This window comes from Scylla paramamosain, chromosome 9 (genome assembly GCF_035594125.1).
Source record: "Scylla paramamosain isolate STU-SP2022 chromosome 9, ASM3559412v1, whole genome shotgun sequence".
Classification (NCBI taxonomy): domain Eukaryota; kingdom Metazoa; phylum Arthropoda; class Malacostraca; order Decapoda; family Portunidae; genus Scylla; species Scylla paramamosain.
The window spans coordinates 3,160,001-3,175,000 of NC_087159.1; positions in this window are offsets into that span (position 1 = coordinate 3,160,001).

Sequence of the window (15,000 nt, forward strand, 5' to 3'; positions counted from 1 at the left end):
TTCTATTTTTTTATCATACGGCACACTCACAAAAAAAGGAGACAAACAGACAGACAAAGAAAGAGAGAAAGACGGGAGAAATGAATAACTGGAGCAGACATGATGGGAGAAAAGGAGAGACACACACACACACACACACCTAAAGAATAAACCGTTTATTATTATTATTATTATTATTACACACACACACAGAGAGAGAGAGAGAGAGAGAGAGAGAGAGAGAGAGAGAGAGAGAGAGAGAGAGAGAGAGAGAGAGAGAGAGAGAGAGGGAGAGGGAAGGGGCAAAAACCGAGATACCATAGAGGGAGAGGGGAGGATCAGATATGCAAATAAGACCTTTAGACAAATCAAGAGGTTTCGATCCACAAATGCTGCCACAAAGCTGAACACGGGACACAGTAATCGCGCTGAGCTTGTAACGACACGAGGAGGAGAAAGAGGAAGAGGAGGAGGACAGCGGGCCACTAAGGGAAGATACCTAGCTGGGGTGGAAAAGAGAGGGAGAACGAAATAAAGTAAGGAAGACAAAGGAGAGAAAGACAGCAGTAGAGAAAGAGGAGAAACGTAAACGGAGAACAAGGGGAAATGGAGACACAGTAGAAGCAGGAACAGCAGCAGACGACGAAGAAGCGACGAGGGAGAGAAAAGAAAGGAGGGAGGGAGGGAGAAAGAAAGATGAGAGGAAGAGTGGATAAGAAATATATGAAGGTAGGGAGAGAGGAGGAGGAGGAGGAGGAGGAAAAGGAGGAGGAAGGGTGGGAAAGAGGGAAACAGAGAGAAAAGATGGGTAAGTGAGGCAGAAGGGGAAACGAAGAGAAGGGAAGAGGAAAGAGGGGAGTAAAGGGTGACGGGAGAGATGGGCAATAGGGAAGGAGGGATGAGATAGAAAGAGAAGAGTGGAAGAGGGAAAGAGGAAGGAGAGTATGGAAGAAAGAAATGAAGGAAGTGAGAAATGAAAAGAAAGGGAAAAAGAAGGAAATATATATATATATATATAGAGAGAGAGAGAGAGAGAGAGAGAGAGAGAGAGAGAGAGAGAGAGAGAGAGAGAGAGAGAGAGAGAGAGAGAGGGTGGTGAATGGTATGCAAGCTTCATCACAATTGATAAGGACAATGGAACACTTGACAAGTTTATCAAAGGGAGTGAAGCCTGAATCAGCGACGAGAGAGAGAGAGAGAGAGAGAGAGAGAGAGAGAGAGAGAGAGAGAGAGAGAGAGAGAGAGAGAGAGAGAGAGAGAGAGAGAGAGAGAGAGAGAGAGTAGCGTTCAATAGGGTGGTTTCTACACAGGCTTCGCTACTTCTTTGTTGAGGCTTCATAAAAAGAAATACCAGAAAAAAGTAAATACTCTATAAAAGTATTCATATATTTTTTTCTGGGACTATTTTTTTCTTTTGTGGTGGTGGTGGTGGTGGTGATGGTGGTGGTGGTGGTGGTGGTGGTGGTGGTGGTGGTGGTGGTAGACTTCAAAGATCACCATCAAAAAGGTTCAAAATAATAAACAAAACAATTCATTTATTCCACCGTGACTTCGAGAAATATTGTGACTGAGTAACTGACTAATGGACTGAAAGACTGACTGAGTGGCTGACTGACTGACTGACTGACTGACTGGCTGACTGACTGAGTGACTGACTGACTGACTGACTGAGTGGCTGACTGAGTGGCTGACTGACTGACTGACAGAGTGGCTGACTGACTGACTGACTGACTGACTGACTGACTTGACGATATACTTAAGTTCTTAGCAGATTCAATCAGATTTCCCTGATTATATTAACTTATTCATATTTCCCTGGAGATTTAGTATGACTGGTGGAGTTGCGCATTAAGAAGGAGAAGAAGAAGAAGAAGAAGAAGAAAATAAAATAAAAACAGACGAACATAAAACTGGCATGAAAAATATCAGCATAATCATAACAACGAAATAAATGACACAGAGAAAAGGAAGATAAATGAAAGAGAAACGAGAAACGGGGAATTGGAAAGATAAGCGGCACGTGCTACGGAAGGGAAGGAGGGAGAGGGGAGAGGAAGAGAGAGAGAGAGAGGAGAGGGAGAGAGAGAAAGAGAGAGAGAGAAGCAAAGGACAGGAAGAAGAAGCACGTGAGGGGAAGTGAGGGGAAAAGGAAGGGGAGGAGAAGGAATGAATGAGTGTTTTGAACTGCTTGTTAGGACGTGGGGAGGATAAATGGGGGAGGATAAATGTGAGTGAAAGGGAGATAAAGAGGCGACACAGGGAGAAAGAGACAGACACAGTGAGAGAAAAGGCCACAACGAAAAGGGAGGAAAGGGAGGGAGACAGAGGAGTCAATGGGGGAAAAATGGTAAAGGGAGGGGAGGAAAGGGGAGGAGGAAAGGGAGATTCACTCCAATGGTAAAATATAATTAATGTGACATCCCAACGAGGCCTTAATTTGGGTTTGACGCTGCGGCCGACAATGAGGGGAAGAGGGAGGGCATGAGCGGACAGTGAGGGGAGTGGCTGAAGGGAAAAGATTGAGGGCTGTGGGGAGGACACGTTTAGAATGAGTGAGGGATGAGAGGGGAGAGAGAGAGAGAGAGTTTATAGGGTGAAGGGAGAGGGAAGAGTGAGAGAGTGAGTGAGTGAGATGAGGGGAATGAAAAGTGGGAAACTAGAATGAGGTCGAGTGAGAGGAGGGGAGGTGAGGGAGGGAGTGAATGAGGAGTAACGGGGGGGAAGGGAAGAAGATGAGGGGAGGGAGAGTACAAATTGGGAGAGACAGTTGGGGAGGTGAGGGGAGATAACTGGGCGGATGATGGAGTTGTGATGGACGGGCTGATGACGGCGGCGTGACGGGAGGAGGAGGAGGAGGAGGAGGAGGAGGAGGAGGAGGAGGAGGAGGAAAATCTAAATCAAACTTAAATCTCTCCACACGGGGTCACACTAAGGAGGGGAAAAAGGGGGAAAGCGAGGGTGGGGGGTTGCTCTGCTTTTCCTCCCTGATGACGTTGCCAGGGGAGGGAAAGGGGAGAGGGGAGAGGGGATGTGAAATGAGAGGAAATTGAAAGGGGAGGGATGAGAGTAAAGAGCGAAGACTTGCCATGATGAGAGGAAGAAGAGGAAAGAGAGGCAGAGGAGGAGGAGGAGGAGGAGGAGGAGGAGGAGGAGGAGGAGGAGGAGGAGGAGGAGGAGGAGGAGGAGGAGGAGGAGGAGGAGGAGAAGAGAAATTAAATGAACAGTGAACGATGCGATGCGAGAGATAAAAGAGGAGAGAGAGAGAGAGAGAGAGAGAGAGAGAGAGAGAGAGAGAGAGAGAGAGAGAGAGAGAGAGAGAGAGAGAGAGAGAGAGAGGAGGAGGAGAGACGGTAGCAGTCAACGAGATGACGAAGAAAGGAAACGAGAGAGGAAGGAGGCTGGAAATGAAAGTGCAATGAGAGAGAGAGAGAGAGAGAGAGAGAGAGAGAGAGAGAGAGAGAGAGAGAGAGAGAGAGAGAGAGAGAGAGAGAGAGAGAGAGAGAGAGAGAGAGAGAGAGGGTAGCCGTAGTAGTAGCAGCAACAGTAGTAGCAGCAGTGATGGACAGAGAACAGAACAGGAGAGTGATGAATGCATTATCTGACAAATGAACTGACTGAATCACTGACTCCTGCACACGGACACGAGACACTGCGGACACCAACCAGCGAGGGGACAGGTGAGGACATTAGTCACCTCACGCACACAGGTAAGAAAAAAAAATAGTACAAAACACGAGTGACTGGCGAAGATAAGACACCTGAGTGGGTGGCGTGGACGAGTGAGTGGATGTATGGGTGGGTGGAAACAGTGTAGACATTTTGGACGTGTGGATGTATGGGCAGGTAGGTAGGTGGTCAAGAAGTGGGTGGGTTAGGTGGGTATGGGTGGGTATGGAATAGTGGTGAAGGGTAGGGGGATATGAGGGACAGGTAAAGGGAAGAGGAAGATTAAAGGTGTGGGTGGGTAAGGGGGAGGGGAGGGGGTAATTAAGAAACCTCCCACCACCTTCTTCTCAGGTAATACTCACGCTACCTCTCCCTCTCTCTTCCTTCCGTTCCTGGTGCGTCGCTGTGTCCTTCTGTTACATACCTGCGTGGAAGAAAGAGAGAGAAAGAAAATTATTAACCATGACAAAACAAAAGGTAATTACATATGAAAATGTGAATATAAAAAAAAGGGAGTGTGAAGGTTGAGAATAAGGATGAGGGTGAATGGGAAGAGGAGGAGGAGTAAGAGAGAGAGGGAGAACACCGTGGAGATAATGGAGGCTGAAGTTTGAGGGTGGGCGTGGACACAAGAAGAGAAGAGGACTAGAAACTGAAGAAGAGATAAGAAGGAAGGGAAAAATAAGAAAAAGAAGAAGAAGAAGAAGATGCGGGAAGAGGTTAGTGGTGAGAGTCCAAGAGATGACCATCGCTGGGGAGACGTTTTGGGATGTTGGAAGAGGAGGAGGAGGAGGAGGAGGAGGAGGAGGAGGAGGAGGAGGAGGAGGAGGAGGAAGGAAGGAAGGAAGGAAGGAAGGAAGGAAGGAAGGAAGGAAGGAAGGAAGGAAGGAAGGAAGGAAGGAAGGAAAATAAAAGTCCTTCACAGTTCCCTTGACGTAAATGAAAGAAGAAGAGAAGAAGGACGAAAAGGAGGAGGAAGAAGAAGAGGAATACGAAGAGGAGGAGGAGGAGGAGGAGGAAGAGGAGGAGGAGGAGGAGGAGGAGGAGGAGGAGGAGGAGGAGGAGGAGGAGGAGGAGGAAAAAGTTCTAAGTTCTCAAAAAAGTTCCCGAACGTTACCCAAGGCGGACACGGAGGAAACTGCACTAATGCACTCTTTACAACGACACACACACACACACACACACACACACACACATTCACATTTTCCTTGTCCTCTGGTACTCTTTGTGTTCCTTGTTTCGTTCTTCCTTGCTTTGTTCTCGCATTTTATTTCTCCTCCTTCTATTGGTGTACTTTTTTTTCAGTGTTGCGTCTCTCTCTCTCTCTCTCTCTCTCTCTCTCTCTCTCTCTCTCTCTCTCTCTCTCTCTCTCTCTCTCTCTCTCTCTCTCTCTCTCTCTCTCTCTCACTTCTTACACTGTTTCCTCTCCTTTCCTCACTTTCCACTTCAATATAAAGTTCTTTTCCCAGTTAACATTTTCTTTTACTCTTAACTTCAGCACGTCCTTCCTGCTTCTCCTCCTCTTAACTCCTCCTCCTCCTCCTCTTACTCTTCTTACTCCTTTACACATCCTGCACGACAAGAAAGGAACATAGCGAAGGACTCCCGAAGAACTGAGGATCCTTTAAAAGCTTCCTGGTGGCTGAGAAAACTAAGGAGGCCGTCTGATCTTCTTTTTTTTTTTTTTGTTTGTAGAATTTGAATTTATCGTAATGATTAAGGAGAGTTGAAAGCGAGTTGAGGATTTTTTCTTTCTTTCATTTCACTGTAAGCCGCTCTTGTCTCTCACTTCTCTTCCTGTTCTCATTTCGCTGTAAACTCTTCTTTTCTCACCGTCTTTCGTCTTTTCCTTCTCTCTTCACTGTAAACTCTCCTTCTCTTCCCATCCTTCTCCTCTTCCTCCTCTCACTCACTCCTCTGCCCCCCCCCCCCTTACTTTCTCACTTCCCTGTAAATTCTCCTTTTCTTTCCTTCCCCTCTTCCCTCTTTCTCATCTCATTTCACCGTAAACTCTCCTTATATATTTCCCCCCCTCCTCTCTTCGTCTCTCCCTTGTTATTTTTTATAGGAAAATTTCAACCAATAGCAATAACAAGAAACAGTTAAGATAGGGGGCCATCCTTTTCTCCCCCTTCTCACTTCACTGTCAACTCTCCTCTCTCTCCATCCCTCCCTGTAACTCCAACCATTTCCTGCCCCCTCCCCGCTATCCCCTTCCCTCCCTCTCCCTCCTGCCTCCTACCGCCACCACCGCTGCACTTTACGACCTTCAAGTTATGCTGCAATTAGGTATACAACAAAGACCATTCGATCCCTCCTTATTTGCATCGCGCGCCGTAATACACTGAGCCGATACGTTGGCGTGCCACCGAATGAGATTATAAATGGTGGACTTAAACTACATTGGCGTTGAATGAACCTGTGTCTGTGTGTGTGTATGTGTGCGTGTGTGTGTAGGAGTATATGTAGCATTATTACTTCACAGAGAGAGAGAGAGAGAGTAGGGGAGGGGATAGAACATAGAGGAAGGAAGGGCAAGAACTGGAAAGAAGGGCACATGAAAGGAGGTACAAGGTGGAGGAGGACGATGGACATAGGGCGAAGGGAGGTGACCCAGATAAGACGATATGGCCAAAGGAGATAAGACTAAAAGGAGACAGGGATGTGTGAGTGACGGAAAGAGAGAGAGAGAGAGAGAGAGAGAGAGAGAGAGAGAGAGAGAGAGAGAGAGAGAGAGAGAGAGAGAGAGAGAGAGAGAGAGAGAGAGAGAGAGAGAGAAAGTTATGCAGTATTTAAAGCTTCCTGTTTGATGGTGATAAAAGAAGACAATGAACACGAGGTGGAGGAGGACGAGGAGGAGAAGTGAAAGAGATATTAAAGTCTAACCTGGAGACAAGACACAATAAAGAAGGTAAACAGCAAAGAAAACTTGACAAGATCAAACAAACAAAAAAAAAAAAAACTTGAGAAGTTGAGATTTTGGGGAAGAGGCGAGACAGAAAACGACGACGACGACGAGGAGGAGGAGGAGGAGGAGGAGGAGGAGGAGGAGAAGGAAGACCAGTATTTCACATTCCATTTGTTCACTTATCTTCCTTTGTTACTGTTTCTCCTCCTTTCTTCCTTTCTCCCCTCCTCCTTCATTCTCTTCTGACACTTCTCCATTCCCTGCTTCCACATAAACGCCTCCATCTTTGTCTCTCTTCCCTCTCCATTTTTATCCATTTCCCTGTCTGTTCCTCCATCCCATACATTCCTTTCCTCTTTATCTCCGCCTTCCTTCTTTCCTCCGTTCGTATCCTTCGTTCCTCTTCCCTCCTGCTATCAGTTTCCTCCCTTTTTATCTCCCTCATCTACCTCCTTTTCTCTCCATCCATTACTGATTCACTGGGTATTGCTCTTCACTTTACTTCCCTCCTCCATTCTCACTCCTCTTTTCCTCACTCTCTCTCTCTCTTTCCTTCATTTGATTTTCTCTTTTATTTTCTTATTTGCTTTATATTTCTTTATTATTTAATCTTTGTTTCCTGTTTTTCATTAATTGTCATTCTTTCCTTCTTTTCATCTCCTCCTTTCTCCCTGTCTTCCTTTATTACTTTCTTATTCTCTTTTCTTTCTATATATAATTAATCTTTCTTCCATTTCTTATTCTTCATATTCCTCTTCCTGCTTTCATCTCTCTCCTTTCTTGTCCTCCTTTATTACATTCTTACCAATCTGTGTGTCTTCATATCTATCTCTTTTCTCCTTCGTCTTCCTTCCATCTTTTTTTTGTTTTTTTTTCTTTCGTTCTGTCTTTATTTATCTATTTGTTTGTTTGTCTCTTTCTTTCTTTGCTTATCCCTTTATTATTCTGTTATGCATTTCTTTTGAATATCAGAAGACTTATATTTTCCTTTTCTTTCACTCTTTTTTTCCTTTCCTCTTTCTTTATTTCTTTCCTTGTTTATTTATCTGTTTATTTTACGTCTAAACAATCCCTAAATAAACAAACAACCACCTATAAAACTTTTAAAAACCACCACTGTATTAACTGAGCCACCTTCACTTCACTGGAATATAATAATAACAACAACAACAACAATAATAATAATAATAATAATAAACAGCAAGAAAGTCATGTAGCAATGTGAGAAGTTGCGTCAGGGGAGGAAAAAAAAAGGTGTACCAAGTTGCATGATACTGACAGAGACACAAGATTAATTAACTGGGATAATTAGTATTTTACCTCGAACATACGTACGCTCTCTCGTGATAAAATTAATGATTCAGAACTTCTTTTTTTTCGTTTTTATCCGCCAGGTTGGTAGAGGACAGGTATGACAGGTAGAGTGAAGGGAGGGCAGGAGACGGAGGAGGAGAAGGAGGAGGAGGAAGAGAGGCACGCACAGGTAATCAGAGGTACACTCACCTGGCGACCAACTAATGGACCTAATTACTGCATCACCTGTGTGGCATGGAGCGAGAAAGCGAGATCGAGAGAGAGAGAGAGAGAGAGAGAGAGAGAGAGAGAGAGAGAGAGAGAGAGAGAGAGAGAGAGAGAGAGAGAGAGCGCATTTAAGAACCTTCGTAAGCTTATCTTCTTTTCTGGTTTCTTTTCCTTCTTCCCTCCTACAACCTTCCCTCCCTCACTACCCTCCCCCTACTTGACCGTTCCCCGCTACCTACATAGTTACTCTTGACAATTTTTCGACTCTTTGTGTGTGTGTTCTTTTTTCGTAACTTCCCTTTCTTTCTTCCCCGTCTTCCTCCTCCTCTAACTGCCCTCTCGTACCCAAAGAAGCCTTACCTAAGCCTACACTGCTAAGGGCTTCATTTACCCTCCTCTTGGGCCCATCTACACTCCCTTCCGCCTCTTTGATCACCAGCCTTATTTTTCTGGCCGAGACGTCCCCAAACACACACACACACACACACACACAAACACACACACGGTAGGGGGACACAGCGATACTATTTTACTTTCCAGATGACTATCGCAAAGGCTCGGGTCATCATAGTCCCATAGATGTCCCGTAAGATTAGTCCCCGCGCCGCCAGGAGGGAGAGGAAGGCAAGGGAGGGGATGCCGGGGGGTTAGGGAGGCCTGGGAAGGATGAACAGGAAGAGGGAGAGAAGTGGGGAAGACGGGGGGGTGTGGAGGTAGGTGGGACGGTGGTGGTGGTGGTGGTAGTGGTGGGAGGAGAGAGGAAAGAAGGTTCGGAAGATAAGTGAATGGGAGGCTATGAGAGAGAGAAAGAGAGAGAGAGAGAGAGAGAGAGAGAGAGAGAGAGAGAGAGAGAGAGAGAGAGAGAGAGAGAGAGAGGACCATCGTCTAAGGCAGTAATTCAAGCATCAACAATTATACTAAGAACAAGTAAAAATTTAAGTAGAAACGAAGTCAAGAGCGGCGCGGGACCCACGACTTTATGCCCCCTCTCTCTCAAGGCGCTACTGGGAGGAATTGAGGCACGGCAGAGGACACAATCACCTTTACCTGTCCTCGTCCCTCACCTGTGTACTCGTTTACTTACAATTATTCGTCGCCCGGCATTAAAAGTCTCATCCCCGCCCAGGTGTATGTCAGGTGTGCTAGGGTCAGATGAATGGGGTGGGGATCAGGTGTGTGGAGGAAAGATGTGGCGTGGTTCTTGCTTCAGTGTCACCGCAAAGACTCGTTCCCTGCAAACTCAGCACGATATTCTATTAAACAAGATCTTTTATTGTTTTTTTTAACCTCCATTAATGATAAGGCGACGCTTTTTTCCCGCCCCGCAAATGACTGATTTTATAGTTTACATATCCACCCCTCCCTCCCTCCCTCCCTCCCTCCCTCCTTCCTTCCTGAAAGACTCCACTATAGTGTTTTTTTTTTCTTCTCCTCAATTGGTTATATTCAACACGGTTTCTCTCTTAAGATGAAAGCTTTTTTCATCTCTTTTTTTTTCTTTTTTCGTCTCTCTTCTCTCTCTCTCTCTCTCTCTCTCTCTCTCTCTCTCTCTCTCTCTCTCTCTCTCTCTCTCTCTCTCTCTCTCTCTCTCTCTCTGCCGCCACTAATGTCAGTCGTCACACTTTTCATACCCTGAATATGAAGAAATATGAATATCTCTCTCTCTCTCTCTCTCTCTCTCTCTCTCTCTCTCTCTCTCTCTCTCTCTCTCTCTCTCTCTCTCTCTCTCTCTCTCTCTGAAGGACAGTCATGATATCAAGTTGCCCTTAACCACCACCACCACCACCAATAGGCGCCCTCCATACCATCGTCTGGCTTTGTTTTCCCTACTAGCACCACCACCACCACTACCACCACCACCACCACCACCACCGCGGCCGCTACTCCAAACAGCTTCGCCAATAACGAACACTTTTGAAGGGGCTGGCAGCTCAAAACTCGCGTCTCACCTTCAATAAAGTCTCGCTGACCGAACCAATAAACGAGTCTTTTCCGCGAGCTCCACCTGACGCGCCTCCACCCACGCCCTCCACCACCTTGCCTCCTCCACTTCCACAGGGCCTTATTCTTCTCCTCTTATTTGTTCTCCTTATCCATCTTCTAAAACATCAACAGGTATCTTTTCCTTCTCATTATCTTTCTCCTCCAACAGTCTTCTTTCTTCTTCCTTTCTTCCTTCTACAAGCTCTACTTTCATCTATTCTCCTTCTCCTTATCATCTTCTTCTTTCAGCATCCTTATCCCTTCCTCCTTCTATACATCTTCACGTCTTCATTCTTTTTCTCCTCCTCACCATCTTCTTTCTCCCTTTTTCCTCCTTCTTTATCCTTCTTCCTTCCTCTTTCTCTTCTTCATCATTCCGCAACCACAAGCAATTTCCTTTCTCCTCCTCCTCCTCCTCCTCATCTTCCTCCTCTTCCATTTTCTATAGCACAGACGCATCTTCTCCAAAAGCCTACTACAAGCTCTCCTCTTCCTATTTCCCCTCTTCCTCCACCTCTTCCTACAACAATAGCCTCCACATGTCCTTTGGTCCTCCCTCTCCTCCACTTCTTGCTCCTCCTCTTACAGCCTGCACATGTCCTCCTCTTCGTATTCCTCCTCCTATTTCTCTTTCTCATACATCTTCCCTTTTCCTCTTTTCTCTCCACCTACTCCTTCTATTTCAGGTAACGAAGAAGAGGAACAGGAGTGGACGAACGAGAAACGAAGGTGGAAGGGAGAATGTGGATGGAATGAAAGAAGGAAGATAAAAGAGGAATGGGATAAGGGAACAGAAGAGAAAAATTATAAAGAAAAGGGAGAAGGAATGAAGGTGTGTTGTAAACGAGGAAAGGAGAGAGAGAGAGAGAGAGAGAGAGAGAGAGAGAGAGAGAGAGAGAGAGAGAGAGAGAGAGAGAGAGAGAGAGAGAGAGAGAGAGAGAGAGAGAGAGAGAATGTAATAAAAGAATGACAAACCAAAAAAAGAATGAGAAGGGGAAGAAGGATAAGGAGGAAAGGAGAGGAAAAGCATGAAAGGAGAACGATGGAGATGAGAGAAACTGAGATTGAAAAATGATAAGATGAATGTGAAGCAGAAAGAGAAGAGATGATAGGACGAGAGGAGATGAGAGGAGAGGAGAAGAGGGAAGAGAAGAAAAGAGAAGAGGATGAATATATTTGCGAAAGGAAGGCAATGAGAGGAAAAAAAGATGAAAACACAAAAATAGAGGAAGGAAGGAAGGAAGGAACGAAGGAAAGAAGGAAATGAAGGAATAAAAGAAGGAAAAAAAAGCTCAAAACATGAGTAATCTGAAGAACAAAGGAGCCACAAAAATAATGAAACAATAAACACGAACAAGGGTAAAGTCGATAAAAAGGAACGTAAAAACAGCATCACTCGAAATAAAAAGACGCTGAAAAAAAAGACGAGCGAAACATAACGAAGAAGAAAAAAAGAAAACATAAAACGCAAATTCACTCAAGTTTGAATGACGCCAGGTGAAAAGATAGATAAAAAAAAAAAGAGAATAAAAAAAACTAACACCTGTAGGGTTGAAATGAGAGACGAAGGAAGAGAGAGAGAGAGAGAGAGAGAGAGAGAGAGAGAGAGAGAGAGAGAGAGAGAGAGAGAGAGAGAGAGAGAGAGAGAGAGAGAGAGAGAGAGAGAGAGAGAGACTCAGCTATTTTCCCCCTTCCTTTTTTTTTCCCCTCTCGTAACCATCTCCCCGACCTCCCTTGCTCTCTGCCTGTCTGCCTCCCAGCCGCTGCTCTGTAACGCTCTGCTGCTTCCGCTTACAAACAATCATGCGAAACAACCAGGCAAATACCGCGGTAATTTAGCCGTCAACGCATCTTACACCGAGGGAGAGGGAGAGAGGGAGGAGGGAAGATAGAGGCGTTGAGTGGAGAGGGACGAAGTTGCATTCTGGATAAAAAGGAAAGAAGGAAGACACACTGAAAGAGAAAAATAAGAGAGTTGTGAAGTGAAGGCTGGCTGAGTGGATGAGCTGGAAGGAGAAACCCAGCAATAGACGCGCAGCTGCTACAACAGGAGAAGAAGAAGGAGGAGGAGGTGAAAGAGAAACACAAAGGAACACAAAGGAAAAACACACCACCAGGCATGTTGGCTCTTGAGTGTTGGATAAACCACACTATCTAATCTTAAATGGAGGACACGAAGAGGAAGAGAAGTAGGAGGAGGACGAGAACGAGGAGCTGAAGGAAAGAAACACGACAACAATAAAGAGGAGGAGAAGGAGAAAGAGAAGAAGAGGAAGACAAGAAGAGGAGGACGGTAATAAGAAGCACAAGGAGGAATATGACAACACACACGAGGGGAAGAAGAAGGAGAAAGAAGAAGAAGGTGGTGGTTTGATGAAAGACGCAAAGGAAAGACTAGCGGCCAAGATAAGGAAGAAAGGCAGGAAGGGACGAAGGAGGAAGGGAAAGCAGCAGCGAAGCAAGTAGCCAGCCAGCCATCAACAGCTCGGGGGCGGCGGGAAGCTGTCAAAGGAAAAGGTTGATGGATTAAGAAAAGCAAACGAGACGAATCCGCGCACTCGATCATCGCGGGACGGGTGAATGGAGGCCCCGCGGCACACACACAGGAACACGGAACGCCAAACGGAACGGAACGGAACGGAACGAAAAGGGAAACAGTACAACAGAAGGAAGTTAGCTGAAGGGGTGGTGATGGGAGTGAATGAGGGAATGGTTGGGTTGGTGATGGGAAGAAGCGCATGCAATGTAGAAAGGAAAAATTGATGAAAGTATAAAAAAAAAAATGTTCCGCTTCATCTCTCCCTCCCCCCCCAAAAAAAAATATATGAAATAAAGATTAGAATAAAGAAATGTATAAAAAAAAGGAATAGAACAAGATGAAACAAAAATATGACCAAAAAATCAAGACAAAGAATGGAATAAATATGGAAGGGAAAGCAATCACATAATGGAAAAGAAACAAGCGAAAAATAAACACGAAATTAAATAAATACTAACTTTTAACAAAATAAAGGAATGAGAGACAGATACAATAACAACAATAACAAACATATAAAAAAATATAGAAATAGAGACAACAAAATAACCAAAGAAAAGGGAACAAATGGAAAAAGAATAGAAAATATAAAGAATAACGAAGAGAAAAAAGAAAAAAATATTAGATCAGAGAGAGAGAGAGAGAGAGAGAGAGAGAGAGAGAGAGAGAGAGAGAGAGAGAGAGAGAGAGAAAGGAGTGTGTGTGTGTGTGTGTGTGTGTGTGTGTGTGTGTGTGTGTGTGGGAGGAGAGACGCGAGAAGAGAGAAGGGAAAGAGAGAGAAAGGAAGAGAAAAACAGGGCTGATCCGACTGTGGGTGGCTGGAAGGTGACCCGCGTGACCTGACCTGACCACAAAAACCTCACGCGCGCGCACACACACACACACACACACACACACACACACACACACACACACACACACACACACACACACACACAGTTTCTAGCATACTGGTTGAGTGGAAGATGGGAGGATTAGACAATGAGGTTAGTAAAAGTAGTGAGGCAGGTTGTTGTAGGTGAGATGGAGGCTGAGGAGGAAGGGAGGTGAGGGAGGAGTGGGGTGGGAAGGAGGACGTTAAAGGGAGGGATGGGGAAGGGGGAGGGGTAGTGCCGGGGAGGTCAGCAGACACACCACAACCATAAATACTCACCAAGGAGGACCTGTCGCCCTCCAACCACGACACTCGGTGGGGAGTGAAACCGCCTCCTCCTCCTCCTCCTCTTCCACTACCACTACACCACCACCACCACCACCAACACAAATCTAATCACCACTAGCAACGCCAGGAGACACCTTACCTTCATTCCTCCACTTTTTCCTCCACTTACACCTCCACTTCTACCACCGCCAGCTAGAAAGATTCCAAATACGGCAGAAAATCAAGTTCAGATGAGAGAAAGAAAGAAAAAAATGTGACAGGTCGTCCAGCCGCTGCCATACAGAGTAGTCTCTCGCGGCAAGTATGTGACCTCATCAGGAGACACTGCAAAAAGCCATCCAGCAAGCCAGCACAGGGTAAAAGAAGCCCGGTATAAGCCAGACTCATCCAGCTCCAGACCCTCATCCAGCTTCAGCCAGCCAGCCAGCCAGCCAGCCAGCCAGCAGGTGAGCGCCGCCGGCCACCACCACACGGCTGCAGATGAATATTACAAGTATCCAATATTGAAGTGCACACTATTGCACGTTCCTTCCGATGCATAACTTTTACTTTTTTGTAACCGGCCAGTGGAAGGGAAGGCGAGGCGAGGTAGCGGCCGTGCACCTTTCACCGCCTCCGCCCACGTACCCATCGCCTCCGTGCCCACGCCGCCGCTGCCCCGGAACGGCGACGCTGACAATGCCTCTCCGCCTCCTCCGGTCATTAGGCGCCGCGAACCGAAAGGAAACAACCAGAACGCAAACACGGAGGTCTGGGTTAGGGTTGCTCCTCTTCCTCCTCCTCCTCCTCCTTCTTCTCTTTACTTCCATCTTGTTATCGTCTTCTCTTGTTCCTTCCCTCCTCTTCCTCTTCGTCATGGTCTTAATGTTCTTTTTCTCTCGCTCTCATTTATCGCCTCGTTCTCGTCATTTCCTTCACATAATTTTCTTAACTTTTTCCTCCTCCTCCTCTTCATCTCACTCGTCAACATGCTGGTTCTCCTCGTCCCTTAACCTCCTCTTCTTCTCCTCCTCCTCCTCACCTCACCTCCTTGCCGCCGCGTCCTCTCCTCCTCGCTGCTGCCGCGGGGCCGAGGAACATCCTCATCATCAGAGTGAGAACTAGTTTTCTGTCTCTTCATTACCGCTAATCAGATGGAGATAATGACACCCGAACGCATTAATATATAAACACGCGCGTATCCCCAGCGCCCATCTTTATGCAGGCACAAGGAGGGAGGGAGAGAGGAGAGGATGATGCTCATTT